General features: G+C 49.1%; 1 protein-coding gene across 1 annotated transcript in view; it reads left to right on the forward strand.

Moving 5' to 3' along the window:
- The window catches only part of MYO16 (myosin XVI), a 484,344-nt gene that overhangs the window by 372,880 nt on the left and 96,520 nt on the right, over nucleotides 1-14,944 (forward strand).

A 14,944-nucleotide genomic window follows, 5' to 3' on the forward strand; every position in this document is an offset into this window, starting at 1 on the left:
CTGGTCGTGTTTTATAGACACACACATTTAGAGTCATTAGTTCCTAAATGCTAGTTGCAGCCTTGAGTGCATCTGAGATCGCTCAGGGAAGACGNATAGACACGCACATTTAGAGTCATTAGTTCCTAAATGCTAGTTGCAGCCTTGAGTGCATCTGAGATCGCTCAGGGAAGACGGTCTGGGAGAGCTAGAGGCAAGTGCAGAAAAGCGCACACATTTGGTAGCGGGATGGACGGGCAGGCTGGGAAGGGAGACTGGGGTGCAGGGGCCCATGGGAGGGAAGCCTCGGGATGGTAGGACTACTGAAGCCACTTCAAGGAGGGAGAAGTCGTGGTATCAGGTGCTACAGATGAAAATAGAAAAGTGCGGCGGATGGACAAAGCTCTGAAATACAGTGATTGGATTTGACATGTAAAATGGTAGTGATCTTGACACATGATGTCTCGATAAAATGATGCATCTGGAAACAGAGCCTGAATTGCAGAGGTTGGGGACCATCCTGGGACGGAGAAGTGAATTGGGTTTGACTGTTGCTGGGATGCAAATGCGTCCCTTCTGATTCTCAAACCCCGCACCAGTTCGTGCTTAAGTGTTATTTTTCAAAAAAGGTAAAATCGTGACTCTCGTACAAAGATGAAACATCTCAAAGATTTTACTCAGCTCCTTATGACNTTTCGATAAAATGATGCATCTGGAAACAGAGCCTGAATTGCAGAGGTTGGGGACCATCCTGGGACGGAGAGGTGAATTGGGTTTGACTGTTGCTGGGATGCAAATGCGTCCCTTCTGATTCTCAAACCCCGCACCAGTTCGTGCTTAAGTGTTATTTTTCAAAAAAGGTAAAATCGTGACTCTCGTACAAAGATGAAACATCTCAAAGATTTTACTCAGCTCCTTATGAAAAGAGGGAACTAAAAAGATGTTAAAGCCAGTTCAAATGAAAATCTGATTTATAGAGATTTATCTTCTCTACTGATAAAATTTATTTGCACTGCCAAGGCAAACATCATTTGCATTGCTCTGGAAAGGGATTATCTGCATTGTTATCAGTTTCCCTCGCTTATGTTCTAGTCCTGAAGAGCTGTTAAACAGCTTAGTCGAAAACCATGAGTTTTCACACCTCTATAAAATTAAGTAACTTCCAGGGGTCCACTCGACAATGTCCAGCATTCAACAGAGAGGATACCCAAAGACGAGACGATGTCTCATTTACCATTGCTTCCAGTGCCAAAGTATCGTACAATGTGTTAATTTTAATTTATAATCCTCAAAGGAAGTAATGTAAGAGGTAAAAACCGTATAAACCAGCACTTTTAAGGGTGCGCTATGTCAGAGGTGTGTGATATTATGTTAGTGGGCACAGAGAGAGCATTAGTTGATGCCAATTTTAATCATGTCTTTCTTTTGAAGATTTTATTTATTTATTTGAGAGAGAGAGAGGGCGTGCATATGCAAGAGGTGGGGGGAGGGGCAGAGGGAGAGGGAAAGGGAGAGTCCGACACAGGCTCCACACCCAGCACAGAGCCCAACGCGGGGCTCAATCTCACAAATCTCACCACCTTGAGATTATGACCTGAGCCGAAATCAAGAGTCAGACACTTAATTGACTGAGCCACCCAGGTGCCCCAATTATGTCTTTTTTTGAATTAAAACTTTAATTAAAGATATTAGTACCTATTAGTGACAGATAAATTAAATTAAAATTTATGTGCAGTTTTTAAATACAGTGGAATATTATTCAGCCTTAAAAGTGAAGGAAATTCTGCCGTTTTAATGTCACGGATGAATCTGGAGGCTTGCAGAAACACAAAAAGTCAAATGCAGAAAGACAAACACTGTATGAGCTCACTTACACGTAGAGCCCCAAATAGTCCAGCTCATAGAAGCCCAGAGTGGGCTGATAGCTGCTGGGGGGTGCGGGGAGGGAACGGGGAGGGAAAGGTCAAAGGGCACAAAGTGTCTGCCTGCAAGGTGAGTAGGTCCTGGGGCTCTACAGTACATCTTCGTGCTTACGGCTGGCAAGACTCTGTATACCTAAAATTTTTCTAAGAGGGTACATCTTACATTACATATTCCATTCACCAATAAATAAGCAAATAAAACCAAAGAGGGTGGGAGGAGCTTTCAGAGGGGATGGGTATATTTATGGCATAGTTTGTGGTGATGAATTCACAGATTTATCCTGATTTCCAAACTCAACCAGTTAAATACAGTAAAAATGCACAGCTTTTTGTCAACCATACCTCCCCAAAGTGGTTCTAAAAAATATAATTACAGTTGAGCCTTGAACATGTTCAGTGTGGGAGTTGGGGCGTGGACCTTCCATGCAGTCAAAATCTGAGTATAACTTTTGACTCCCCCAAATGTAACTACGAACAGCCTCCTGTTGACTGGAAGCCTTACCAGTACCATGAAGAGTCAATGGACACGTATTTTGTATATGTATTATATACTGAATTCTTAGAAGGGAGCAAGCTAGAGAAAAGAAAATGTTAAGAAAATCAGACGGAAGAGAAAGCACGTTTACAAAAACGTGCTATAAAAAAATTTGCATGTAAGTGGACCCACTCGGTTCAAATGTGTGCTGTTCAGGGATCACTGTGATCCTTTTTGAAATTAACAAACAAAATTAGGTCCAGACACTGATCTCCAAGTCATCCTTCAAGCCTGTCACACACTTTCAAAGTAGATGTTCAAAAGGAAGTTTCATTGTTATTGAAATAGTATGATGTAGGTGCAGGGCCAGATTGTTCCTGTGAAGATCGTAGTCATTCTTCTTTGTGATCTGCTCACCAGTCGTAACGACAATGACATTCTGAACAGCAAGTTCGTATGGCAGTAAGTAACCGAATTTGATGTCTGAAATAGGCATAAGCTTATTGAAATAATAAAACTGGCATTAGCTACCAATCTCCATAAAATGTTTTAATCACGTCCAAGGGAAAGAATTGCCCTCTGTTTGGTAGGGAGAGAATAATGGAAAAACAAATATTCCTAACAAATAAATTGACCTGCCTTGGTTTTCTGTCCCTACTCAAAAGATTGGTTGGTCAGACTGACCCTGGTGGGTCTTTGCTTAAGGAGCAAATTGCTTTAGAAATGGGATGATTTTACCCAAATTTAGCTTAAAGAGGTCTCTTATTTAACAGCTTGAACAACCAATGAACGTCTGTTCTTTTCAGTTTTTCACAACAAGCTGTTCTTGTACCTGAGAAATGCAAGGGATGGCTGAGCCAGTCGATTCTGCAGCATACGGAGGAGGAAGGACGCAAGCACAGAAGTTTCAGTGCCGCACTGACTGTGCTCAGCATCTTCCTGGCCGTGCGGCACGAGGCCAGGAGCAGCAGCACTGGGGCCTTTGCCTGCACCATTATTTCAGCCCTGTTACAACTTCCACACCCCCAAAGGGCAGGGTCTTCAGTGTCCCCATGGAAGATGGCTCTGGAGTGCTGGGCATGCACCGGTGGGGTTTCTGTGTAGGAAAACACCCGAGGGCTGTATCAGAAGTGAATCCAAACCTGGTGAGATCAATGGTAGGGCTGCACAGGCTGCTTCGGAAATGGAACTCCGGGTACATTTCACTCCGGGACGTTTCCCTTTCAGTGTTTCCCTTTCATCCATTTGTTGAATACACAGAACGCTGTTACATCACGCAATTAAAATGAAATGGGGGGGCGCCTGGGTGGCACAGCGGTTAAGCGTCTGCCTTCGGCTCAGGGCGTGATCCCGGCGTTATGGGATCGAGCCCCACATCAGGCTCCTCCGCTATGAGCCTGCTTCTTCCTCTCCCACTCCCCCTGCTTGTGTTCCCTCTCTCGCTGGCTGTCTCTATCTCTGCCAAATAAATAAATAAAATCTTTAAAAAAAAAAAAATAAAAAATAAAAAAATAAAATGAAATGGAGGGACAGGCGTGAAGGAAGAGAACTTGAGAGCATTGTCATGGAAATTCTTAGCAGATGTTCTGAAATCATTTTTTATCTGCATAGGGGTACTGGCTAATCCCAGGAGCCGAGGTCTAGTCTAGCATTCTTTTTTTTTTATTATTCACCTCCCGTATTGTCTGGGGTGGGAGCCCCGGCTTGATGACACGGAATGCATGAATGAGAGCCACGGGGTAAGGCCGTGGCTCCGGGAGGGCCAGCCGCTCTGCCGCAGGCTTGGGCTCCAGATGCTTCCTGGGAGGAGGCTACCATGGAGTGGATGAATCTCGAATCTCTGGCGGCATTCACAACCACCACCCTCCCCCCGCCGGCCAGCCATGTGTCAGCTAGCTGGCACAGCCGCAGCTGGAGCGAAAGCAAACCCCACACCTTCCCTAGAGCTCGCAGGCCGAGAGCCGCCCTCAGCTGCGGACTTCCCAGTGGCTGGGAAGGGCTCTGCCGAGCCTCTGGGCTGGTCCAGTAAACACTCGGGAGCTCCAAGAGCCCCTCACCCCTCCACACCACTTCCTTCTTCTTCCTGGGTCTCTACCAGCAGTGGTTTCCGAGCCAGACTCTGAGTGTGAATTTTGAATGCTGTGTTTTAGTGTCTGCCTAACAATGATGGCTGTGATGGCATTAAAGTAATACCATAATGTTGTTAAAGTAATAGTAACAGAAGCAATACTCACCACCGCAATGAGATTGAGAGAGAGGGTTAGAGAGAGGGAAAGACAGAGGGAGGAAGAGAGAGAGGGAGAGAGAGAGGGAATAACCCCAATGCAGAAGATGTGGACTGTAAGGGACTACCATGGGGTCTGGTTTTTCCCTGCATGTCTTAGTAGTACTCCTCATTTACGTATTATCCTGTGTGATGGTCACCTTTATCCTCTCATGTCCAGAGACAAAAGGGGCAAGTGTCTGGTTTTAGCTCATCTCACACATCGCTTACTAGAGGCCAGATTAGCTCCTAGCTCTGCTACAGACTAACTGAAGGTGTCACATGGCTTTGGCAGATGTCATCCTGGGGTTGTGAGAATCCCGTGTTGATGTGCGATAACCTGTCATCACACCTGGAATTTGTAGGCACTTTTAATCGCCCTCCTTCCGTCTCTCCTGCTCCCCTGCTCCATTTCCAACCCTGGAGACCCGCCCACAGCAAGGTGGGAGTCCCCTCGCCCTGCCAGCAGGTGGCCTGGCTGGGCTGTGGGGTGACGTCCAGAGGGGGGCAGCTCCTCCCAGCATCTCCCCACTTTTCCCAAGAACTGTCCTTCTCGGGGCTCTTGACCAGGAGGCACAAGGAAATGTGAAATGCCACCATGTCTTTGAATGGCGCACCCATGTCTCTAAAGATGAGCAGCCTATTTGCCGTAATTTGGAAAGAGAGGGCAAGTCAGTCTTGACCACTGGCATAAGCAGGACACCTGGGCCTGTCATAGTGTCTTTGTCCCTTAATTAAGTCATACGAAGTCCCTGATGAGCACTGATAAGCTTAATGTTGATCCCAAAGATGTGAACATAAACTCAAGTCCGGATTCCAGGCCTGCACAGTCCGGGAGGCCCCAAAAGCTTTTGCAACATACAGCTAATGTCCCCTTCCTGTCCTTCCCGTGAATATACAGGAAGCGTCGTGGGTATGCGGACACAGGTGATGCACTGGGACACGGATTAGGCTCCAGGCAGAAGGCACAGCAGGTGCAAAGAAATGTGGAAAGGCCGGCAGCGGAGCCGCGGGAAGCTGGGGGAAGACCAGGCCGAGTGATGGGCAGGTGCATGTGCTAAAGGCCCCGTCTGGGAGGCTGAACGGTGCATTTGCTGGGCGGTTGTGGGGGAGCAGAGCCGGCCCCTACAGGACGGAGAGTTCAGGGGACGAACACTGGACATGGGAGATGGGGTCTTTAAACCCTAAGTCACGGGAAGAGGAGGAAAAATGTGCCCACTTGCGAAACACAATGCATTTTTGTGTGAATGACGATTTTTAACAACTTTTTCTCTTTGCTTTCACGTCTTTTTCGTTAAAAGAAAAAAATCCTGTCTCTCTCTGCCTCATTTCTCTTTCTTCTCCACTCCCCCCACATCGAAATAGATTTTATTTCTCCCCCAAGCCCTCTGTGCTCCTTTTTCTTCCTACTTCTCACTATTTTCATGATGTATGTCAGTCCCGTTGCTAGGCAGCTGTTACACTCAACCCACCACTCAGCATTCTGAATGCTGGAAATTAGCCCCAAATAGCTAGAAAATCACCCCCCGCACCTGCACTGTGTTTGCTGTGAGAGCAGGCGTATGAAGGGCAAAATGAGCTGTCCCGGCAAGTTTGCAGAACAAGTGAAATGCCTCCCTAACTGTAGACGGAGAGCCACGTTTCTGGCAAGCAGGCTAGGTGGAGGAGTCCCGCAGTGCCCTGTGGGGAAGTAGCCGGGAGATGGTTCTAGAAGAAACCACATCTTTGTCCTACCAGAGCTAAACATGAACGAACAAAATAATCTGGAGAAAAACAGCAGTACCCCCAAAATAAGCATGATAGAATGTAGGCTTTGTATATCTCTATAAATGTTGCCTGTAGGCTCTCTGGTTCTTCCCTGACCCTGAAAAACAAAATGCCCAAAACACTTTGCTTGGTTCTCTTACCCCCTTGAGCTTTGGACCTTTTCCTTTATTTATGCGGCGAGCCAGCAGAGCCCAGTGCTTGTGCTCCCCCACCCTCTGCTGAGGTCTTGGGCCATCCCTGTCCCTCTTCGCCCAGGTCCCTGCATTCCCTGGTCAGCCACCGCCACTCTTCGTCAGTGTTGACATGCTTTCACCTTTAGACCTGACCACATTCAGATCTGCCTTCCCTCGCCTGGCCTCTCTGCAATTGCTTAGCCCCAGTCCCCGCCTTCCTGCCCTTCCCCTCCGTCCTCTGCCCTTCCTGACTGCCTCTCCCTCCCGGCCTCCCCTCTAGAGCTCGAGCAATGTCCCGTCTCTCTGTGGATTATCCAGTCCAGTTCCTGAGGGGTGAGGTGAATGGCGCTCCCCAAATATTATTTTGTTCCTGACTTAGGTAAAATATGTCCATTAGAAGAAGATTTCATGAGGTCTTGAAATAAGAAAACCACATCTTTTCTGAGATATAATTTTGGCCAAAAACATCATACATGAGCATATGCAGTCAAATGAAAGTGTTGCTCTGCCCGTCTTGGTAGCCCATGCATTTCTTGGGGGGCATCTTGCTCGTAATGGTACTCAATAAATATTTGCTGAATAGAATTACATTTTAAGGGGCTTGGGACCAAAACTTCCACAGCAGAATTGTGCTTGAGCGTGAAGAGACGAGTCCATATTCAGCAATCAGAGCGTTTCAGAGAAGAGCATCTGAGGTGGTTGGGTTTTTGTTTGGTTTGTTTTCTTCTTTGTAAGTGTTAGCTGGATACACATACCTTGGATCTTCCTAAGGAAGTGATCCTACTGTTTCATGGTCAGCTTCTTGCAGGAGTCAGCTGAGAGTCACTACTGTGTTTGACCTGACTTGGTGGTCACCCCATAGCTCTATTCTATCTCTAAGTTCACAAGAAATAGGACGTCCGAGTTCTCCTTAAAGCTAGAAGGAGTGATCACTTTGGAAAAGGCAAATATTAATCTCATCACATTCTTTGGGTTCTGCTGTACGCGTCTCAGTTGTTTGCTCTTCTCTCTCTGGCACTTCAGCCTGCCCCTCTGAGACTAGAGAGACCCCCGAATGAGCACCACGGACAGTGTGGTCCTTCCACCCACGATTTTGTCAGGGACCGTGATGTCTGCTACGAGTTGGGAGTCATCCCGTGCTCGGTGGTGTGAGTCCTTATACTTGAATCCTTTATGTCGAGAAAGTGCTTCGTGACTAGCGCGCAGGTTAGAGAGTTTTTCGGTAACTGTGCTGGAACTCGCCACGAAACCCCACACTTCATCGAGTATTGGCCATCTGGGCTGTGGGCGGGCTGGAGGAAGGGAAGTCGAAATCGGCAGACACGTTCACAAGGGAAGCGAGACACAGGGCTCGGTTTAGGCCTCGGGGACACACGAGGACCCCAGCATGAGGACGTCCCCTGGACGGTCAGGGCCGTCCCAGGCAGGAGGCAGCCGCGGTGACAGGCGAAACGGACCCCAGCGGAGCGGCTGGCAACCGGCCGTGAATCTGTGTCTGGGTGTTGGCTGACGTCTGTGTCCACGTCCTTCGGGGCTTCCAGCAGAATTCTTCCTGGGGCTGCCCTCCGTGGTGCTGACCACCGCCCTTTGGTTTGTGCCGCATCGCTGCAGGGAAGCGGCTATCTCCCCGTGCGCTCCGTCTCTGTGGATGTCGCTTCTGTCCTCCAGCTTGCAGGTGCCGCTCCCCTCCCTCCTCGTCCACATCCGTCCATCAGGAGACCCTGCTGTTTGCCACGACCGTGGACGGCCGGCACCCAGCTCCTCCCACTCGGCTGCTTCCCTCCTGCTGTCCACTTCACAGGCCCACTCCCAGACCAACAGCTCCCGTGATCTTCCGAAGTCAAATCGTAGGACCTGTCTGCTCAAACCGCCGCTCCCCGGGGCTCTCAGAGTCCAAGCCCGAGTCCTTAGAGTCCCCTGCAAGGTCACATCCTTACCTGTGACTCTGTCCCCTGCACCTTTCCTCTGCCTGCTCTGTTCCAGCCACATTCGCTGCCCGGGCAGTGCTCACACAGGCACACACGAGCCCCGCGCAGGGCTTCGGGGTCTGCTGCTCCCTCACCCGGGATCCCTGCTCCCCCAAGAGCTCCGCCGCTTCCTTCCCCGCTGTCACATACGTGCTCTCAGCGAAACCTTTCCTGCGCCGTGTTTCTCCATCTCTCTCGCTATGTCTGACATCCTTCCTCATTTATGTTTCTGTTCCTTCTGTCTCTGTCATAGGATATAAGGGTTCTCATCTGACTTGTCCCCTGCTGCATTCCATGTGTGTATTTTCTGCTGTCAATATTGTTGTTCGTATTGGTCGACTGATTGAATGAGCCCCAGGACCCAGATTCTGGACATGGAATTGGATCCCAGTCATTCCCTTCAACCCAAACCAGGACGAGGCAACAGTGAGCTGTTGAGGGAACTTGACGTTGACATCTTGGAGTCAGTTGATCTCTGACTCTAGGCGCAGGTCTGAACACCAAGATCTTGGGTGGGTCGAGGTGGCCTCATCTTGGGCGACAGAGGCTGAGAGGGTGTAGGGAATGGAAGCTGCGAAATCCCATGTCCGGTCACCGCTGTGCTCAGCACCCCTGCTCTGCCCCAGGCTCGTTATTCCCCCTCGGCCCCAGGGTAAAATTTCTGTGAGATCCTGTTTTAGCTTAGTGATCGACCTGTGACACCACCTACAGATGGCTCTTGCGTTCCACAAGACAAGATGTTTTTAATTACTCTAAAATAGAGTACCTCACTCTGTTTGAGATGATGTGTTTGTCTTTTCAGTTGAAATGTCAGAATTATACCATTTTAGGTGTCACAAGAACAATATAAAGTGAGAAAAAAAAAGCACCCATTGTAAGATCTTTGTTCTGACTTGTTAATACTGTATTCAGATACTTGAATTATGTCAATTCAGTTCTCAGTGATAATTAGCAGAGCTCCAGAATGAGACAATTGTAAGAGAATAAAAAGATAATTTGAGTGATTTCATTTCATTGTGTAAGTCTGGCTAAATGGTAGGAACGTGCTGGCTTTCCTGAGTGCTTGAATGAGTCTGTATTTCATTCTGAGCTCTAGTTTGCCGTCAGAGGCCCAGTCACTCAAAGGTCAGAGAACCTAGAATTCTTATCGCTGCATGGCCGGTGTCCTGCTGATGATGTTGAGTTCTAACCTTTTCTGTCGTTCACGCTCCAGCCCTTTCTTTCCTGCTGTAGAGATGTCTGGGGCTGGCGGCTTGTTGGTTCCTGCCTGCACCGTGTCGGTGATGGCCAAGAGTGTGCCTCTGGAGTCACGTGGTCCTGGGTTCAGATCCCTGCTCAGCCACTGTCACCATCTCTCTCAGGGTCCCGGGGCTGTCCTAACAAAGCACCACAAACGGGGGGCTTCAAAACAGCAGACATGCACTCTCTCATGGTTCTTAAGCCTGGGAGTCCCAAAGGTAGGTGTCAGCAGGGCTCTGCCCCTCTTCGTGGCCTCTGTCCAGCTTCGGGTGTGGTCAGTCACCCTTGGTGCTCCTTGGCTCGAGGCCCAATCCCTCCAACCTCTGTCTCCCTTGTCACACGGCATTCTCCTTGTGTGTCCCTGTCTGTACGTGGCACTCACCTCTTCTAGGTAGACAACAACCCTATTGGACCAGGACCCACCTTAATGAGCTCATCTTAACTGCATGACATCTGCAAGGACTCTATTTTCAAGGAAAGTCACATCCAGTTATCTTCAGGGGATGCAGTTCAACCCATAAAGTCATCTGTGTGAACTTGGGCAAGAGCCTTGATTTCTGTGACCGTCAGCTTTCTCACTGTCGAAAGATTACCATACAGGCCTCCTGCATCTGAGAGGAGTATGAAAAGCCCCATGGTCCCGTTCAGTGTGTGCGAAATGTCACTTCCCACCTCCCCCACTCCCCCCAGCCCGGTTTCTTGGTCTCCCATCTCTTATTAGTACTGGCCGCATGCAAAGGCAATCCAGCAGACCGTGGAATGCACAGAGGTGGCCCATCCCTTGGGAAAGCTCACTCACTTTGAGGACCCATAGGAATTAGACTTCTGCTTTTAATACAATACAGAACTCATGTCACATCCTAAAAATGCATGCAGTTGGGACTGAGAGGGGGGATTCCTTGTGAAGTGGCCGACCAAGGGCCTTGAAGCAGGTCTCTGCAAGGTTAGACCCCAAGGCTGTGTTTAGGTCCCCCATCCGGTTTCTCCCCTGGTCAGACCCACTGTGCAAGTCCACCACCCACCACCTTTGAACCCCTGAGACGTTGTAAACTATAATCTGTGTCTGCTCACAGCGGGGTGTGTGTGTTACACACCCGCATTTCTGGAGGGCCCACCCCACTCCCTCTGCACAGGATACTCCCAGCCCCAGCCCTTCACACACACACACACACACACACACACACACACACNGCTGTAGAGATGTCTGGGGCTGGCGGCTTGTTGGTTCCTGCCTGCACCGTGTCGGTGATGGCCAAGAGTGTGCCTCTGGAGTCACGTGGTCCTGGGTTCAGATCCCTGCTCAGCCACTGTCACCATCTCTCTCAGGGTCCCGGGGCTGTCCTAACAAAGCACCACAAACGGGGGGCTTCAAAACAGCAGACATGCACTCTCTCATGGTTCTTAAGCCTGGGAGTCCCAAAGGAAGGTGCCAGCAGAGCTCTGCCCCTCTTCGTGGCCTCTGTCCAGCTTCGGGTGTGGTCAGTCACCCTTGGTGCTCCTTGGCTCGAGGCCCAATCCCTCCAACCTCTGTCTCCCTTGTCACACGGCATTCTCCTTGTGTGNCTGTTCTTATTGGTCGACTGATTGAATGAGCCCCAGGACCCAGATTCTGGACATGGAATTGGATCCCAGTCATTCCCTCCAACCCAAACCAGGATGAGGCAACAGTGAGCTGTTGAGGGAACTTGACGTTGACATCTTCGAGTCAGTTGATCTCTGACTCTAGGCGCAGGTCTGAATACCAAGATCTTGGGTGGGTCGAGGTGGCCTCATCTTGGGCGACAGAGGCTGAGAGGGTGTAGGGAATAGAAGCTGCAAAATCCCGTGTCCGGTCACCGCTGTGCTCAGCACCCCTGCTCTGCCCCAGGCTCGTTATTCCCCCTCGGCCCCAGGGTAAAATTTCTGTGAGATCCTGTTTTAGCTTAGTGATCGACCTGTGACACCACCTACAGATGGCTCTTGCGTTCCACAAGACAAGATGTTTTTAATTACTCTAAAATAGAGTACCTCACTCTGTTTGAGATGATGTGTTTGTCTTTTCAGTTGAAATGTCAGAATTATACCATTTTAGGTGTCACAAGAACAATATAAAGTGAGGAAAAAAAAGCACCCATTGTAAGATCTTTGTTCTGACTTGTTAATACTGTATTCAGATACTTGAATTATGTCAATTCAGTTCTCAGTGATAATTAGCAGAGCTCCAGAATGAGACAATTGTAAGAGAATAAAAAGATAATTTGAGTGATTTCATTTCATTGTGTAAGTCTGGCTAAATGGTAGGAACGTGCTGGCTTTCCTGAGTGCTTGAATGAGTCTGTATTTCATTCTGAGCTCTAGTTTGCCGTCAGAGGCCCAGTCACTCAAAGGTCAGAGAACCTAGAATTCTTATCGCTGCATGGCCGGTGTCCTGCTGATGATGTTGAGTTCTAACCTTTTCTGTCGTTCACGCTCCAGCCCTTTCTTTCCTGCTGTAGAGATGTCTGGGGCTGGCGGCTTGTTGGTTCCTGCCTGCACCGTGTCGGTGATGGCCAAGAGTGTGCCTCTGGAGTCACGTGGTCCTGGGTTCAGATCCCTGCTCAGCCACTGTCACCATCTCTCTCAGGGTCCCGGGGCTGTCCTAACAAAGCACCACAAACGGGGGGCTTCAAAACAGCAGACATGCACTCTCTCATGGTTCTTAAGCCTGGGAGTCCCAAAGGTAGGTGTCAGCAGGGCTCTGCCCCTCTTCGTGGCCTCTGTCCAGCTTCGGGTGTGGTCAGTCACCCTTGGTGCTCCTTGGCTCGAGGCCCAATCCCTCCAACCTCTGTCTCCCTTGTCACACGGCATTCTCCTTGTGTGTCCCTGTCTGTACGTGGCACTCACCTCTTCTAGGTAGACAACAACCCTATTGGACCAGGACCCACCTTAATGAGCTCATCTTAACTGCATGACATCTGCAAGGACTCTATTTTCAAGGAAAGTCACATCCAGTTATCTTCAGGGGATGCAGTTCAACCCATAAAGTCATCTGTGTGAACTTGGGCAAGAGCCTTGATTTCTGTGACCGTCAGCTTTCTCACTGTCGAAAGATTACCATACAGGCCTCCTGCATCTGGGAGGAGTATGAAAAGCCCCGTGGTCCCGTTCAGTGTGTGCGAAATGTCACTTCCCACCTCCCCCACTCCCCCCAGCCCGGTTTCTTGGTCTCCCATCTCTTATTAGTACTGGCCGCATGCAAAGGCAATCCAGCAGACCGTGGAATGCACAGAGGTGGCCCATCCCTTGGGAAAGCTCACTCACTTTGAGGACCCATAGGAATTAGACTTCTGCTTTTAATACAATACAGAACTCATGTCACATCCTAAAAATGCATGCAGTTGGGACTGAGAGGGGGGATTCCTTGTGAAGTGGCCGACCAAGGGCCTTGAAGCAGGTCTCTGCAAGGTTAGACCCCAAGGCTGTGTTTAGGTCCCCCATCCGGTTTCTCCCCTGGTCAGACCCACTGTGCAAGTCCACCACCCACCACCTTTGAACCCCTGAGACGTTGTAAACTATAATCTGTGTCTGCTCACAGCGGGGTGTGTGTGTTACACACCTGCATTTCTGGAGGGCCCACCCCACTCCCTCTGCACAGGATACTCCCAGCCCCAGCCCTTCACACACACACACACACACACACACACACACACACCCCGTTCTACCCATTTTCTCTCTTCTGTTCTACCCTGAAGACACCCTTGTCTCTTCTGCAACAACCACACACTAAGACCAGTAGAAAAGATAGATACCAACTCCAGTGCCCACTGGGCAGGAAATCACATTCTTGCCTCTTATTAAAAAAAAAAAATCACTGAATGCTTCGGAATTCCACAGATCATTTCAGTGCACTCGCTGTGATCAAATGACGAGCAAGTTTTTCACATCCTTGCCTCCAGCACTGGGATTTTCCTGCTCAGGCTCTGCTAGCAGCTACTTTTACCCCCTCCTGTACCCTGAGTTCGATACAGGAGCAAAAATGTGTGTATGAGAAGGAAGGCTTGTGGCTGACGCTGATGTACTTCGTCTGTCCGACGCACGGCTACCAAGTTTAGGGTCGTTCTCAGCCCGGACAACGAACAGCTGAGTGCGTGGTGATAATGCTGAGGATGCAAGAAAGGAAAGAAAGGTCTGCGACTGAAAGGAAAGAAAGGTCTGCGACTGAAGGCGTGCATTCTACGCCAGACCCACCGTTACTACGGCATTGCCCACGGTGCGGGCACCTCCCTGCGGGGTGGNCGAACAGCTGAGTGCGTGGTGATAATGCTGAGGATGCAAGAAAGGAAAGAAAGGTCTGTGACTGAAACATTCAAAATAGGTGTGTTTTCTCGGCGTGCATTCTACGCCAGACCCACCGTTACTACGGCATTGCCCACGGTGCGGGCACCTCCCTGCGGGGTGGCACCGGCAGGACTTCAGAGGGGTGCCCCGCTCTGGTGTGGCCTTCGGGGGGCACGCGCCCAGTCCTCTCCCGGCTGCTCGGAGGGAGCCTGGTGGATAAAGACGTGGAGGCGATGCGCTTCCTTCCGTGCTCTAAGAAACAACTCATTTTAGAAGTTGCCGAATTTGGGGCCACAAACTTTAGATGGAAAGCTAAGATATTTTACAGAAAGTCACAGAGAACTTAAGCGATTTACCTTTTGGCATTAAATTCCCGGAGCCGCCCAACGTGGGAATTATAAACCAGGGCAACTAAATGCAGTTACACAAATCCTTGCCTGTTTCTTCCGTCTCTGACCCTCTTCCTCCTTCTCTTCCTCTGTCTTCTAATGCGGTTTTACTTCCATGTCAGGTTAAATACCCTGCATGCAAGGGAAATCTTACATAGATTTTTTAAGTGGCTGATAGAATTTTGAAAGGCATTTAAAAAAAAAATCCATAGAAAACCATTATATTGCCATGGATTTCAGCTAGGGAATGACAGTCACTTATTCAGAGGAACTTTCAAAAAAATAAATGAATGAATGAATGTCCTTCTAGAAGATTTAAAATACTCGCTATGTAACATAATGGGGAGAAGCTAGTCTACCTCTCACTCCAATAAAACTTCTGCGTGTTTGGATATTCATTTATCATAGATTCTAACTACATCTAGATTCACTTTCAAATGGTCATAAGGAATCCTGAGATTTCTTAAGAGGTAT

Source organism: Ailuropoda melanoleuca, chromosome 7 (assembly GCF_002007445.2).
Source record: "Ailuropoda melanoleuca isolate Jingjing chromosome 7, ASM200744v2, whole genome shotgun sequence".
NCBI classification, from domain to species: Eukaryota; Metazoa; Chordata; class Mammalia; order Carnivora; family Ursidae; genus Ailuropoda; species Ailuropoda melanoleuca.